Here is a 17,011-nt window from a genome sequence, read left to right as displayed (position 1 = left end):
TCTGGCCATAACTCTGTTCTTTGAACAGAAATGTACATTGGCTTTGTAACCTATGCTGACTGTCAATTTTTCTTCACCGATAACTAAAGTGTGGTGGTTTCATTCACATGCCGATTAGAGATCTTACTATTTCCCTGAGTCGTTTGATCCTTAAATAAAACTGAGTGGATATCACTTTATTAATGGAACTGAAGTAGAAATTTTGCTTGTCCTGAATTGAAGTCTTTATAAACTGTACATATCAAAAACTATATACATTTCCCAATCTTTTTTGTTTTTTGTTTGGGTTTTGTTTTTCCCTTGTTTTGCTTGTTTTCTTTTGTTGTTGTTGTTGTTTTGTGTTTCTAAGAGAGGGTTTTCCAGTGTAACAGAGTCCTGGCTGTTCTGGAACTAGCTCTGTAGACCAGGCTACCCCAAACTCACAGAGATCTGCCTGCCAAGTGCTGGGATTTAAGGTATGTTCTACCATTTCCCAGATTTGAATCTGTTTTGTTTCACACTTTAATATCTATTTTAACCTCTCATTTCTCATGGTGTATTTTTATCATAGGAAATCTTGCATTTACCTAGTCTGCTAGGTTTTCTATTTATTCCTCTTTAGAAATAAAGTATATTTTGCGTTCGTGTTTAGGTGAACTATCCATTTTCTATTTATACTAACAACCAAAATTTTTCTAGTGTTGGGGATTAGTTTCAGCACTGCTACAGATACTATAGTCGTTTGCTGACCAAATCCCATAAGTAAAATGCAGCATTATTTGCATAAAGTGTATACCTATCCATCCATTCCCAAAGCAAATGCTAGAGGATATACAGCCGTATCACAGTGTAGACATCTATGTGAATAATTCTCACAGCTACATAATAGTTCATTATTATAACATGCAGAATAATGCATCTGTATGTAGGGAAACGTCCAATAATGTGTTCATTATTATACAGAATAATGCATCTGTACGTAGGGAAACGTCCAATAATGTGTTCATTATTATAACATGCAGAATAATGCATCTGTACGTAGGGAAACGTCCAATAATGTGTTCATTATTATACAGAATAATGCATCTGTACGTAGGGAAATGTCCATGAATGTGTTCATTATTATAACATACAGAATAATGCATCTGTACGTAGGGAAATGTCCACGAATGTGTTCATTACTATAACATACAGAATAATGCATCTGTACGTAGGGAAATGTCCACGAATGTGTTCATTACTATAACATACAGAATAATGCATCTGTACGTAGGGAAATGTCCACGAATGTGTTCGTTACTATAACATACAGAATAATGCATCTGTACGTAGGGAAATGTCCACGAATGTCCAGTGCAGGTGCAGTTGTCTTCCAGGATATTGTTTGGTCTTCAGAAGAGACCCCGAGCAGAAGCAAGGGTAGTGGAAGCTGTTGCATTTGAGGTGAGATCGGGGTTGTTGTTGCTCTTTTTCCCGTGGCTGTCTACTACGGTTCTCATTGTTGAAAAGGCATGACTTTTCTGCCTGGTGAGATGTCTCGGTGGGTGAAAGTACTTGTCACACAAACTTCCTGACCTGAGTTCGATCCCTGGACTTGCGAGAAAGTAGAAAGAGAAAAGCAACCTCAGAGTTGCCCTCCGACCTTCTTCACCTGAGCACTGTGGTATGGCCACACTCGACTCAAACACACGCCACGACTATAAATAATAAATAAATAAACAATTAAAATTTAAAAAGGCTTGACATTTCACTCCTCCATAGCCCAGCATGTTAATGAATGTGAATTGGTCATATATTCTTGGTGTTTTAAGTCTCTTTATAGGTCTGCAAAACATTTGCCAGCGGCTTGTCACTTTCTCCAGGAGGGCCTGTTGGGAATTTGGAGGGAAACCCATGGAATCTGTGTGTAAATTTGTAGGACTCAGGAATACCCCCTGGGGTCTACATGTTTGAGCTAGTGATGTGACTTGATTCCGTTATCTTCTTTATAAGATTATTATTTTATGAGTATGGGTGTGTTTCATGTGTATGTACCATGTGATGTAGTACCAGTGGCGGCCACAGAGGGGGATGAGATTCCCTGGAACAGGAGCTACAAACAACTGTGAGCAGTCACGTGGGTAATGCAGAGGTAACCTGGGTTCTCTGGAAGAGCAGCCGGTGCTCTTAGCCACTGCATGGTGTCCACACAGCAATCAAGAAGGTCCTCCTGCATGCTCAGGCACTGAAACCTGTGTCTTAGTTTGGGTTTTATTACTGTGGAGAGACATCATAGCAATGGCAACTCTTACAAAGAAAACATTTAATTGAGGTGGCAGCTTACAGTTTCAGAGGTCCGGTCCATTACCATCATGGCGGGGAGCATGGCAGCATGCAGGCAGACGTGTTGTAGGCTACGTCTTGACGAGAAGGCAGCAGGAAGTTGACTGACTGTCACACTGAGTGACACTTGAGAAAAAGATCTCAAAGCCCAGTCCCACGGTGACACTCTTCTTCCAACAAGACCACGCTTCCTCCAGCCGCTCCCTTAGGGAACCTCTTTTTTTCAAACCACCACAACCTGCATGTGGCATCCCACACAGAGTCAAGACCTCAGGCCCATGAGATCAGAGTCAATTTCCTTCCCAAGGACTACGGAAAGTACTGGGGGAAAACCCATTTTTGAATGGAAAATTTAAAATAAGTTTCCTTTAGTACCCAGGTAACCAATTGTAATAAAGGAAGAAAAATGCAAAGAAACAATAGATATTGATACACTGTGATTAATACCTTAAGTTATTAGTTATCTTAAAGGTAGAATTGTGACAAAATCATATAGTTGAAATGGACAGTTTTACAATATGCTTACAAAATGGCAGACAAGGGGGAACACTCTCTCAGGGATGGTTGAGTTCTGTGACAGAGTCAGGCTGACAGGGAATCAGAACAGCTTCTTGATATTATGGAGATAAAATTCTTCCGGGGCAGCTTCTGAGCATCACTGGTCTTACGTTAACAAGATGAAAATTCCACTTTATCAACTATTATGGAGCTTTGGAGAGGAATTCCTTTGGCTGTGTTATTTACTCCAGATTCTCAGTCCCTTTCAGAGGTCTCTTCATCCGTGAGTAGGGACTCAGTGTGTCAGGCATCACAAAATCATTCAGTACTTTCTCCCAGGAGCTGTGATGAGGAACCTGCATGGGTCTGAACTAGGCCCCCTGAATGCAGGTGACAATGGTGTGGATTGGGCAGTCTGTGAAGCCTCTGGGAGTGGGACCAGGATCTGACCCTAATCCATGAACTGACTTGTAGAGCCCATTCTCTATGGAGAGAAACCTTGCTCAGCCTAGGCATGGAGGGGATGACCTTGGTCCTACCTCAGGGAGATGATGAGGCAGATTTAGCTTACTTCCCAGGGAAGGCCATAACCTCTCTAAGGAAAAGATGGGGATGGGGGAGGGAGAGGAGGTAGCGGGAGTGGGAGAATAGAAGGAGAAGGAACATGGATTTGGTGTGTAAAAAATTAATTAATTAATTAAGAAGGAAGACAGCATGAAGGGAGAGAGAGGGATGCCCTGGGGCTTAAGTCAAGATGTCTGACATGAGCTAAATTTTCAGTATCAGAATGGCTACAGAAAGTTACACATACCTTTCTATGTGGCTTATTTTGAAAGAAAAAACTCCATGTGTTCAGAGGATTATTGGCTTAGTCTCCAAGGCAGACCCACTTAAAAAACATAAAGTTCTAGGCTAGAGAAATGGCTCAGAAGAGTGCCTTCCAATATCGTAGAAGACTCGAGTTCAGTTCCCAGCACCCATATGGCAGCTCACAACTGCCTGTAACTCCAATTCCAGGGGATCTGACACCCTCTTCTGGTCTCCCTGAGCACAAAACACACATGTCGTGCACATCCATGTCTGCAGGCACTCACACGTACACAGCAGAGGTCAACAAAAGCCACACTAGAGATTCAGGGCAGACTGACACCAAGGGATCGGGCGCTAGTGTCGCACTACCCTTGTTCAAGGTTGTGCTCACACAGGTAGGCGCTGCTTTCCTCAGATACTTTGTTCTGAAAACGTTAAGCCTGGTGAACAGTGGAGAGAATAGTCCAGTGCCCTCATGGGCCCTTCGCCATGGTGAAGGTGTGTCACAGTTCCCTGGGACAGTTGCCCGCTAATGTTCTGCATAAAACAAACCCACACTTGTTCCTGCTGGACCTATTGAAACTAAGTTGTGGACCTCATGCATGAGTTCCAGAAAAGGTAACAGAAGTATTTCATGCCTCTCTATCTCAACATGTGTTCCTCCAAGTTGCCACTCTATAAACCAGATTTCCACAGTCCATGCCTGGTCCAGTCTCATTCACCACCGTTCCCACAATCCTGCTGCCATGATCCCTGCCATGAGGACCATGGGCTCACCCTCTGGAACTGTGAGCAAGCCCCTAATGAAATGCTTTCTTTCCTGAGCTGCCTTGGTCACGGTGTCTCCTCAGTGCACTAGAATGGATGCTGAGAGGCCTAACCAGAGGCAACAGACTTTACACATCTCCCAGTACTTCTGGACCTTAAATGTAACCATTAAGCCTCAGGATCTAAAAGCTTGTACCCTTAGTAAACACTAGCCTATTGGGCATTAGATGTATATTACATTTAGATTTTCATTTTAACGAGCAGCTTTGGTTGATAGAATATACTAGCTTTCTTTAAAAACAATTAAGTGAAGAATAATTTGGATTATACAACTATTAGGAGTGAAAATATTTACAAAATCTTTCACTTACCAGGGGCAGGTTTTTTCCAGGAACGTTGGGGAAGTCATGGTGTTCATTATGATAGCCCACACTGAAGGTCATCAGATTCAGAGATCCATAATATGAGTATGTTTCGTGTCCCTTTAAGAACATGTAATGTTCAGCTATAAAATGCCCAGCAATTGGGTGGAAACCTCGGCCAAGCAGGGAGGCTGCCAACATGTAGACTAGAGATTTAATTACAAAAACATAGTGAACTACAATGTCAAAAATGATCTGGGTCACGGTATTGATGATTTCCAGAGAAGTAATTGGTTTGGGATTGATGAACAGGGGTCTAAAAGCATAAAAGAGGCTGAAGGAGAACCCAGACAAGCTTCCTGAAGGTGGTGCAGAAGAACCAGTCCTCAAAATCCATAGGAACATCCACATCGATGTCATCAGCTCCGAGGTATCGATGATGGTCCATGTGGTATCTCTTAAAGGAAACCGAATATGGAACTCCAATAGGGAGGTTAGCAAATATTCCAAACGAGCGGTTCCACAGCGCCCTGTAGTGGCCAAAGGGGAAATTGTGGGAAATCTCGTGGATCGCCATAGTCATTGAGTGGTTAATGGAGCTACCAAAGACAAAGGACCAAAATAGGACCCATTTCCACTCCAAGTCTTTCACTAGGTAAAAGGAAGCCATGTGGGTGAGAACCATCGCAGTTATGATCCAGATCAGGTTGGGGTCAGGTTTCACCAAGGATTTTATCTCTGGATATTTTGCAGTAAGAACAGAACACACAACAAGAATCATAAATGGAGATTAGTGTAATTACAATCATAGTCTGTCAGGTTTCCATGAACAGAGTGAAGCAATTATACTTGGAGGAGTTGGGGGAGATGACTCAGTGGGTAAGTACAGTTGCTGTGTAAGCACGAGGATCTGATTCAATTTCCAGTGCTGAGGAAAGAACAGGCATGGCTTACCGTGCCTGTAACCCTGACACTGGTGGAATGGAGACAGGAAGATCCCCAGGGCCTGCTGCTGGCCCCCAGCCTACCTCAGGTTCAGTGAGAGACCCTGTCTCACAGAACAAAGAGAGAGCGATAGAGCCACTCACTGACGTCCTCTGGACCCGGGGCACACGAGTGCTGTGAACCCCACACACATGTGCACATTCACATACACACACACCATACACACGTAGACCACACAAGAAATTATAGTGATGTAAGCTCATTAATTACATTTTTAAAAATCATAATATTCCCATTAATGAAGGTTTAATCAAATATTTATATGCTACTGGTAAACAATATTTTGATAGCAAGTTCTAATATGCTGTAACATAATAATATGAGAATTTATTGAAAATCTGGAACGTCCATAACTTTTCTTCTTCCTCACCCAATGTATCGCAATGTAACTATAGCTGCTCTTGAACTCAATGTAGACCAGGTTGGCCTCGAACTCACAGAGATCAACCTGCCTCTCCCTCTTGAGTGCTGGGATTAAAGGCGTGCGCCACCACACCCAGTTGGAAAGTTCATATCTTTTACATTATGTTTCTAACTATGCTTTGGCGGAGCTCTGGAATCATTACATTACTAACACATGTTACAAAAGAGAGGTCTATTTTTTGTTTTGATTTTTTGAGGCAGAGTTTCTCTGTGTAGCTTTGGAGCCTGTCCTGGCACTCATTCTGTAGTTCAAGGCTGGCCTGGAACTCAGAGATCCGCGTGCCTCTGCCTTCCAAGCTCTGGGATTAAAGGTGATAAATTCATTTTAAGGTGTTCTAAAATATGAAACATTTCTTTATGGTTCTCAAGGACAACTCAACTCATCACAAATACTTTGTACTGAATTTTCAATTAGTGGTAATAGTTAAAACACTACAATAATAGTTCGAGAGCCTTTCCATGACATGGTGGCAGAGCAGCTAGTCATTAACATGTAGACTCACAGTGGGACACCTTCCTCTAAGTATGCACAACTGCTAAGTAAAACCGTGCTGAAGACCCAATGATAAAATCACTAAACTCAGAAGAAGACATTGAGGTGAATCTTCATGACCTCTGTGGTTTCTTATGTATCCTTCTTAAAGGTACTGGTGCAAATAAGGAGAAAAGTATACTGTATTAAAATCTTTTCTTCTGGAGCAGAAACTGTGCTTGGGATGTAAAAGGAATAAATAAATTTAAAATAAAAAACCAAAGCAATCTTTTCTTCTGCTAATGATGCTATTGAAAAAGTCAAGACTAGCCGGGCAGTGGTGGCGCACGCCTTTAATCCCAGCACTTGGGAGGCAGAGGCAGGTGGATCTCTGTGAGTTTGAGACCAGCCTGGTCTACAAGAACTAGTTCCAGGACAGGCTCCAAAACCACAGAGAAACCCTGTCTCAAAAAAACAAAACAAAACAAAACAAAACAAAAAAAAAGTCAAGACTATTCAAAACCCAGGAAATCACATGCGGAAATGGCCTATTCGATAAGAGAATTTTACATGGAATAAATAAGGAACTTTTAAAACGTGTACAAATGAGTAATAATCCAATTTAAAGACTGTAAAATGCCTGAACAGGTATTTCTCGAAGAACACATATGTGATGGCTAGTCTTGGCTGTCAACTTGGCTAACTCTGGGCACACCTGTGATGGATTTTTCTTGGTTGGATTATTTGAGTTAGAAGATCCATCCGAAATCTGAGCCAAGTTTTCTGGTGGCAGCCCACATAAAAGGGACATGGAAGGTTGATGCTCATGGCCTATGTTGCCACCAGAGGCCACACAGGCCTGGAGTCTAGTCAGCCACCAGAGATCATGTTGGTATCCAAGGGCCATGCTGCCACCTGGGCCATACTGATGTGGGTGGCCTGCACTGACTCCAGGCCATGGTGACGTCCAGGCCCGATCTGTTGCCGAGGGCCATGTCTGAGTCCGTGGCCCTACTGCAGCCTGGGTCTGTGTTGATCTCTGTGGCCCATGTGACCAGAGGTGCCACAGGAACCATGCGTGTTGAAATCTGAGGCGGGGGCAGAGCCAGCGCCTGTTGTTGGTTGTTTTTATTCCTTTGCTCTTTGGGGGGCCTGATACACAACTCCCAAATAAATACACAGAGGCTTATTATTTTTTATGAATGCCCAGCCTTAGTTTGACTTGTTTCTAGACATCTTTTCTTAAATTATCCTCTCTACCTTTTGCCTCTGGGCTTTTATCTTTCTCTATTCTATATGCCTTTGTTTCCTTCTTACTCCATTGCTGGTTATGTAGCCCCTGGTGTTCTCCTCTCCTCCTTTTCTTGCTCCTCCCTCCTCTCTTCCTGGATTTCTCCTCTTTATTCTTTCTGTCTGACAGCCCTGCCTATCTTTTCTCTTGCCTCACTATTGGATGCTCAACTCTTTACTAGACCCGAGCGGAGCCTCAGTGAGGGTCCAGGATCGATGGTATACCAGAATCCTGTTGCACGAATTTTAGTTTGTCTTAATATCACATACCACACCCTGCCTCATTGGCCTAGCATCTCTTCGTGCACGGCTGGGTTGGCAGGTACTTGAACTGCCTGTCTGGGATCCGCTGCCCACACTTCTTTGGCGAACCTGAACCACAGGACCTGGAGCCTGTGCCGTGCCTATCTTCCCAGCTCTCCACCTGGCCACTGCCCTCCCAGACAGACATCTTGGATCTTCCCTAGAATCTCAGAGTCGGGGTTGTGTGAACCAGGAAGGGTTGTGTGAACCTGCTGTGCTTCCTGTAAGCTCTGCAGAGAGTGCAGGGGATGCAACTTCTATTTGCTATCACCAGTAATGGGGTGGACTTGTATGTGATACAGTCGCCATGTTCTTGTAAATAACCCATGCCCATCCTCCTGTAAGGCACCCCAATAAATATACTGGATCACTAAGAGAGACATGTAGATTTGTTTCTTTGATCTGTCATTAATAATGCCCTAAGTGGGGTGATCTCCAGGAAAAGTCATACAATAGATTGCTAACTTTTTTTCTTTTTTATGATCATTTCAAAATGATTCAACTGAAACTAATAATGGTATGGAGAAGGACTGGCCTATAAGAAGCTTTGTTAAAATTTACTTATAAAAGAAAAATTCCTATAAACATTCTTTATTTGCTTCAACTAAACCTAACCTCGATAATTTTTGTTCTGTATTTCTGGACATACATAATAAGTGATTATTTCCCAATAAATAGCTTCTCTTTACTTCTTTCAAAATGTATCACTGGGGGTTGGAGAGATGGCTCAGCAGTTAAGAGCACTGGCTGCTCTTCCAGAGGACCTGACTTTATTGGCAGCTCCCATCTGGTGACTCACCCTTCATAACTCCAGTTCTAGAAAAAAGGAAGACCCCAAAGCTACTGAGGATCAGCCTACACATTTGACAAAGAAGAATGAGAAATGCCTCTGCTCCAGTATCATACCTCCTTGATTCCTGACAGCAGCAATGCCACAAGGTGGTGTCAGATGATTAGACAAGAAACTGCTGTTCTGAAGGATGGGATAACTGTGGTCTACAGTGGATCAGTGACATGAGCTCTCTGGTGCAGAAGACCTTGGCAAAACCTCTGAGGAAAATGTCTAATGGTGTCTTTTCCACTCAAAACCTAAAAATGCCATGATCTTGTGGAATCTTGTGTGACCGAGAGATTTCCAGGTCAGTCTGAAGGCTCATCTTAAAATGTGGACACAGGTCAAGGGAGTAAGACACAAAGAGACAGAATATGGTGGTTTGGATGAGACGTCCCCCATACTCCCAGCCACGTAGAACCTTGGTCACCAGTTGGTGGCCCTATCTGGGGAGGTGTGCTCTTGTTGGAGGAAGTGTGTTATAGGGCTGTGGTGGAATGTTTGTACACTGTGTGAGATGTGTTGCTGTGACTGGTGTAATAAAAACTGAACGGCCAATAGCTAGGCAAGAGAGATAGAAAGGATTTCTGGGCAGAGAGAGGAAGAGAAAACGATCGACGCACGTGGGAGAAGCCAACAGAACAAATCAGACATATGGGACAGAGGAAAGATAACCAAACTAAGTGATAGAATGTAGATTAATAGAAAAGGGTTAATTAAGTTATAAGAGCTAGTTAGAAAAAAAGCCTAAGCTAAGACCAAGCTTTTATTATTAATAATAGGTCTCCGTGGCTGGGTGGTGGTGGCACACACCTTTATTCCCAGCACTCAGGAAGCAAGGCTGATGGATCTCTGTGAGTTTGAGGCCAACCTGGTCTACAGAAAAAAAGTCTCTCTGTTGTTATTTGGGAGCTGGTAGTACAGAGAAAGACTCATTATAGTCTTTTAGGTTTCAAAAGCCACTTGCCATTTTGAATTCACTCTCTCTGCTTGCTGTTTGCAGCTCAAGATGCAATCCCTCACCTTGTAGCTTCTGGCTCCAGTCACTGAGACTGCCTGCTGCCACACTTCCCCAGGGCCATGGTGATGGACTCTAACCCTCTGGAACAGTAAGCCCCAAATATACTCTTCCTACCTAAGCTGCCTTGGACATGGTGTTTATCACAGCAGCAGAAAAGTAACTAAGACAATTAACGCATGAAAGGACTCAACAGAAACGCTGGAAAGCTCCCCCCCCCCCCAGGGATGCTCGTAAGGGACAGAGCTCACACAAGAGCAGGAGCTACAGGGGAAAAGGCAAGGGCTGACCTTGTTGTATGAAGGGTCGCCATGCACACCCTAGGTCACATCTTTGCTTCAGACCCATCCCGGCTCTCTAGCCAACTTCCATTCTTAAAACACTGTCTCTATTTCCATCACTACCCATGTATCCATGGTCCAGTTATTTATTCTTGGAATAAATCTCAGCAGGTGCCTTCTGAATTCACATCTGTGCCTAAAACAGGCAAAGCTTAAGAATAAGACCCTCATGAAACTCAAAAGCTGACGGGGGGTGGGGGGCTCTTAAATAAGAGGTGATGGGAAAGTGGAATGGGACCTGCTAGGAAGAGGACCAGGATAATTGACTGAGGCTGGGAACAGGGGCAGGAGGGGAAAGCATGAATGGAGATGTGATCAGGAAATCCATTTCTCTGTGGCTAATTCTACTACATAAAGAGACTTTGCCTCTGACAGACAACCCAGGGCTTTGCACGTGCTGGGTGAGAAGTCTACTACTGAGTTATGTCCCCGTTGTCTCTATTATCTCTGATATTCTCCTCCCTCTGTCTGCCCCCACCTTTGTCTTTTCCTAATGGGGTTCTCAACATGTTGTCCAGGCCAGCCTTGAACTCCTGAGTTCATGGCAGCCTTCTACCACTGTTCCAATGTTAGCTAACACCACAGGCGTGTATCATTGAACCATTTAATATTTTTTAATTTTGGTTTAATATTTACAAGGTTTAATATTTATTTTTTATTTTGTTTTAATGCCATATCTTTGCTGCCCTGGTTTCCCTCAAACAGGCAAATCTTCTGCCTCAGGTTCCCAAACAGCTGAGAATACAGGAACGCACCACCATAGTCAGGTCATTTAATATTTTAATTAAGAACACAGAGAACTGTTGGGAGACCAATGAGTTTTGCAAATCACTTACATATTTATGTTTATGAGGATGGATATAGACAGATTTTTCTTTAACTGCCAGCTCACAAAAGAACAACATGGAGACTTATTATTAATTATAAAAGCTCAGTCTTAGTTTAGACAAGTTCCTAACTAGTTCTCATCTTTAAGTTAATCTTTTAACCTACATTCTTACACATGAATTGGTTACCTTTACTCTGTACTGCCTATCCTGCTTCCTCTGCCCTGGCTGGTGACTCCACCTTTCTTCTTCCCAGAGTTCTCTTAGTTCAGAAGCTCTGCCTATATCTCCTGCCTAGCTATTGGCCATAAAGCTTTTTATTAAACCAATCACAGTGACATATCTTCACACAGTGTAAAGGAATATTTCACAATAGATAGGTAGACATTTTGGGGTGCCCTGAAACAGCAATCTCCAAGCCCCTACCACAGCCTTCTGCTTCCTTTATTCTGGGTGGTGTAAGTATGAGAACAGCCAGTGCTCTCTCCCCATTCTTTCTTCCAGGTCAAGATCAGCATGAGGTTCAGCCAAGACAAATGCAACCTGAAAGGAGGTGGTTGGAGCCTCTATTGTAATAAATGTCCTTCCTAATTTAAGGAAAGGTCTATTATGGATTGAGTATGAAATGCCCCCTGCAGGCAGGAGTTTTGAATGCTTGGTTCCCAGTTGAGGAGATTGTGGAAACTTTATGGTTTAAATTTATGACACTAATAGTTTAAAGTTTTATTTTGACACTAAAGGATCTTCAATTAAATCTTCAACTCAGTTTTTTTAAAAAATAAATTTTTCTTTCTTTTTTGGAAAATAGATTTTTCTTTTCTTTTTTTAAAATTTTATTGAGCTATACATTTTTCTCTGCTCCCTTCCCTTCCTCTCCCCTCCCCTTCAACCCTCTCCCATGATCCCCACGCTCCCAGTTTACTCATGAGATCTTGTCTTTTTCTACTTCCCATGTATATTAGATCCATGTATGTCTCTCTTAGGGTCCTCATTGTTGTCTAGGTTCTCTGGGATTGTGATATGTAGGTTGCTTTTTTTATGTCTAAAAGCCACTTATGAGTGAGTACATATGATATTTGTCTTTCTGTGTCTGGGTTATCTCATTCAATATGATGTTTCTAGATCCATCCATTTGCCCGCAAATTTCAAGATGTCATTATTTTTTTCTGCTGTGTAGTACTCCATTGTGTAAACGTGCCACATTTTCCTTATTTATTCTTCAGTTGTGGGACATTTAGGTTGTTTCCAGGTTCTGGCTGTGGCAACAATGCTGCTATGAACATAGTTGAACATAGTTGAGCACATGTCCTTGTGGTATTATTGAGCATTCTTTGGGTATATACCCAAAAGCTGGATCTTGAGGAAGGTTGTTTCCTAATTTTCTGAGAAATCGCCACACTGATATCCAAAGGGGCTGTACCAGCTTGCACTCCCACCAGCAATGCAGGAGTGTTCCCTTTACCCCACAACCTCTCCAGCATAAGTTGTCATCAGTGTTTTTGATGTTGGCCATTCTTACAGGTGTAAGATGGAATGGCAGAGTTTTTTGATTTGCATTTCTCTGATGACTAAGGATGTTGAGCATTTCCATAAGTGTTTTTCAGCCATTTTGGATTCCTCTGTTAAGAGTTCTCTGTTTAGGTCTGTACTCCATTTTTTTTTTATTGGATTATTTGTTCTTTTGGTGACCAATTTCTTTGAGTTCTTTGTATATTTTGGAGATCAGTCCTCTGTCTGATGTGGGGTTGGTAATGATCTTTTCCTATTCTGTAGGCTGCTGTTTTGTCTTGGCGACTGTCTGGTTATTTACTCCTCTTTTTTATAGTAAGCGTTATGCCATAGCAAAGGAATCTTTACAATCTTGAGGTGAAACTTAGACACAAATTTCCCTTCTTTGCAATTTCCATTAACAGAGTTTTTCAGTTAAACTAGTGTTTGTATTTAGTCCACTGCTTTTCCCTGGCCTTCCTGGACGGTGGTCACCAAGGCTCTGCACCTCCCCTGGCACTGCCAGTTTCGCATGGCAGGGAAGAGTCTGGGGCAATGTAAAACCAAAAGTCAAAAACATCCCATCATTTAAAAGTTATCCCAACTCACATCAGTTTCTGGTCATGAGTGGTCAGGGGGGTATCTAAAAGCTGATCCTCAGTTTGCAGAACGACCCTAAGTTTGCAGAGGGCCGCTTCAGTCTCGCAAATAGAGCTATGGGTTGTAAAGAGGAGTAACCCAACCTTTTCGTTTGTTTTTCGTTTTGTTTTGTTTTGCTTGTTTTTCAATACAGGGTTTCTCTGTAGCTTTGGAGCCTGCCCTGGAACTAGCTCTTGTAGACCCAGCTGGCCTTAAACTCACAGAGATCCTCCTGCTTCTGCCTCTTGAGTGCTGGAATTAAAGGCGTGTGCCACCCCCACCTGACTGAGTAACCCACTCTTAATTGTTGATCCTTAAACTGCTGAGAAAGCTGCAGACAGTCTGCTCTCGTTCTCCTAGGCTTACAGCTTTATATTTCTTTATTTTTACATTTTTATTTCTGGAGTCTACATTTTTATATTCTTATTCCTGGACTCCCATAGGAAAGGCCCCTTCAGTTCTGCTTGTAGAGTCTTTGGCCTACACTTAACAACTCTGCCACATCCCTCCAAGAAACCAGCTTTAAAGCTAAAAACTGCATGGTCGAGGCTTAATCACAGAAACAACCGCATTTTTTGAAACCAGCTTTCCTTATTAGTTGCTTCTCTCTAGGCTACGATGAAGTAACTGGCTGAACCGCTCGCTGAAGGGAGGAAAGATTATTTGGGGGTGTGGTTTAAGGGACGCAGTCTGAAGCCGGACATGGTGGTACACACAGGCTTCCAGCACTGGGGAGGCAGAGGCAGGCACCTGGCCTGCATAGTGAGTTCCAGGACAGCTAGGACTACACAGAGAAACCCTGTCAAGGATGCAGTTCATAAAGTCAGGTCAGGCATGGCCACTGGAGTGGACTCGTGTTGTGACAGTGGAGTTTGCCCAGATCTGAGCTCAGAAAGCAAAGAGAGACCAGGAGTCAAGGCCAGGCTATGAACCTCTAGTCACCCACTGTATTTGATTTGGCTTCAGTTCCTAAAGGTTCCACAACCTCTTTAAAGACCAAACATTCAACACAGGAACCTATGGTGGACAATTTACATCCAAATCATAGCAGGAGCCCACGGCTCAAATGGGGACTTCCTTTCAGGACACCTAGTCAGCCGGACTAGTGAGTGCAGGTCTCTAACTGCTGGGGGCAGCGAGGGGCAGCATTCTCTCTAGTCCATATTTCTTGAATTCACCTATCCCAGTAAAATCAGAGGCTTTCCCTCCCTTCCGTTATGATGACCCGTGACCCAATGGGACCCATATGCTCTGCTTGGAGCTTCAGTCTGCAGTAGAGTTCTGGGGTGAGTAGGCGTCTTACCCTGGATTATACAATTTAAAGTTAGTTAATGGAGAAACTGTATTAACACTAGCTCTTGAAAGCAGTATACCAAACACCAAAAAGGAAGCCAGAAAAAGTGCAGTGTGTCATCTTATGGTAGGGTATGGATGGATCTGAGACTGGGGCCAGGACTCAGGTGAGGGCTGAGCTACAGCTGGGGATGGAAGGCCACTGGTAGAGTCTGGCTCACCGGGCTGAGCTACAGCTGGGGATGGAAGGCCACTGGTAGAGTCTGGCTCACCGGCCTCTGCCAATGGTAGCTCATCCTCCATAGCCAAAGGTGGCTGTGTTAGAATCCAAGTGGAGCGGTTCCTGAAGGGTCACAGAAGCCAGACGATGATGGGACTCAGCCGTGAATGGTAGAGGTACATCCACCCCTACCGTTCCTAGGAGGTCTAAGGCCATAGCTGGTAACTCTCTGAGCTGGCATAGGGAGATCGACTGTAGATCTAGGGGTCATAAGATACGCTTCCTTCTCTGTGACTGCAGGAGGCAGATTGACCTCTCTGGTGGCTGAGTGTGATGCCACAGCTGGGATAGGGCCTCGCTTGGCTGTTTCTGCTGCTGGTGTGTGTATCTGCCTACAGAATGATTGCAAGGCCTGGCTTCCCAGAAGGAGGTATTGCTCTCTGAACAAGTATAGGCAGAGCTTCTTCCAAGTGACAGCACGCAGGCAACGTGATGCCACACAAGAAACTGTCTCTCTTGACTGCTATCTCAGGTTTACCTCCAAAATAATGAAGTTGGCACTCTCTCAGCTAATACACTCTGACCCCCACCTGAAGGTGGCGCTCTCAGCTGACATGGTCTGATCCCCACCTGAAGGTGGCGCTCTCAGCTGACATGGTCTGATCCCTTAGCTGGAGGTAGCTCTCTTTTAGCTGATGTGAGGGAAATTGTTTAGCCATGGAGAAAGAAATTGTGTCATTTGCTGAAAAATGGAACTGGAGATCATTATGATCAGCAAATCAAGATGAACACGTATGGTATGTGTCCTCTCATGTGGAGTAAGAGAGAAAGAGAGACATGAAGGAAGGGTTATTGTTACTGTTAGGCACCAAGGACGGGAGACAGGTATAGATAATGGGAGAATTATAACCAAAGTACTTTTTATATATGATTGAAAATGTCATGATGAAACCCATTGTAATGCAAATTAACACACATTAATAAAAACAATCAGAAAGCCATGCCACATGTCTGGAATCCCAATATTCAGGAGAATGAGGCAGGAGGATTACAACTTGGAGGCTAACCTGACCTTGAGACTCTGTCTTTAAAAAGGAAAGGAAAGGAAAGCAATGGATTTGAGAAAACACGGTGGGAAAGGTTTTACTGTACTCCATTTGTCTGATGTTTAGTTAGGGTCTGGGGTGCATGAGTGCATCTATACTCCATAGAGTCTGCCTGGTCAGGATCCCCTTAAACACCTAAAACTAATTAAGAGCACTAAGACACTGTTTTTTCTTTTTGTATTTTTGAGACAGGGTCTTTCTATGTAGCCCTGGCTGTCCTGGAACTCACTGAGTGGCCAGGCTGCCTTTGACCTCACAGAGAACCACCTAACCCTGTCTCCCAAGGGCTGGAATTCCATCGTAGGGATTTCATAGATTTGGCTAAGGCACTTTTCTGATTAGCAGCATATCGAAGGTTATTATATTAACTTATAGAGAGAACATGGCATTATTTTACATTTTTTGCCAATCTTTTAATGTCTGGCTTAAGAGAAGAAAGATGCATTCTGTATCTATCAGTGTTTTCGGTCTGTTATGAAAACTACCATCGACAAAACTACAGAATAAAACCTTGTTTTGTCCACCATGCAATCGGGAAATGAAGTATTTTCATGACAGTTTCACACAGACATTGCATTTTATACTTCACTGAACTTTATGAGTGACAGGCTCTTCTACCAGTTTTTGGGTGGGAAAGAGTCACCATGAGAACAGTGGGAACAATGCAGCAGACTGGATGTGTCTGGGGGTTGTGGGTTTTAGGATGTGTTTGTTCGGAGAGTCGGCTTCGCAGGTAAGAAAGCTGGTTGCTGTTGCAGGGGACCAGAGTTTGGCAGTTCACAAACATCTGTAACTCTAGTTCCAGGGGATCCAACACCCTCTTCTGGCCTCTGTGGTCACTGCAGGCATGTAGTGCACTTACCAACAAGCAGACAAAACACTCATACACAATTTTTTTCCTTTTGTTTTTTTTTTGTTTTTATTTTTAAATTTATTTATTTATTAAAGATTTCTGCCTCCTCCCCGCCACCGCCTCCCATTTCCCTCCCCCTCCCCCATCCAAATCCCCCTCCCT

The 17,011-nt window shown here is 43.3% G+C and overlaps 1 pseudogene; it reads right to left on the bottom strand.

Moving 5' to 3' along the window:
* Positions 1–3,041: 3,041 nt before the first annotated feature.
* On the bottom strand, positions 3,042–5,520 carry LOC130874498 (sphingolipid delta(4)-desaturase DES1-like; annotated as a pseudogene).
* Positions 5,521–17,011: the final 11,491 nt, after the last annotated feature.

This window comes from Chionomys nivalis, chromosome 5 (assembly GCF_950005125.1).
Source record: "Chionomys nivalis chromosome 5, mChiNiv1.1, whole genome shotgun sequence".
In the NCBI taxonomy this organism is placed as follows: domain Eukaryota; kingdom Metazoa; phylum Chordata; class Mammalia; order Rodentia; family Cricetidae; genus Chionomys; species Chionomys nivalis.
Note: the sequence above shows the minus strand (reverse complement) of the source record. Positions and strands in the feature narration are given on the sequence as shown.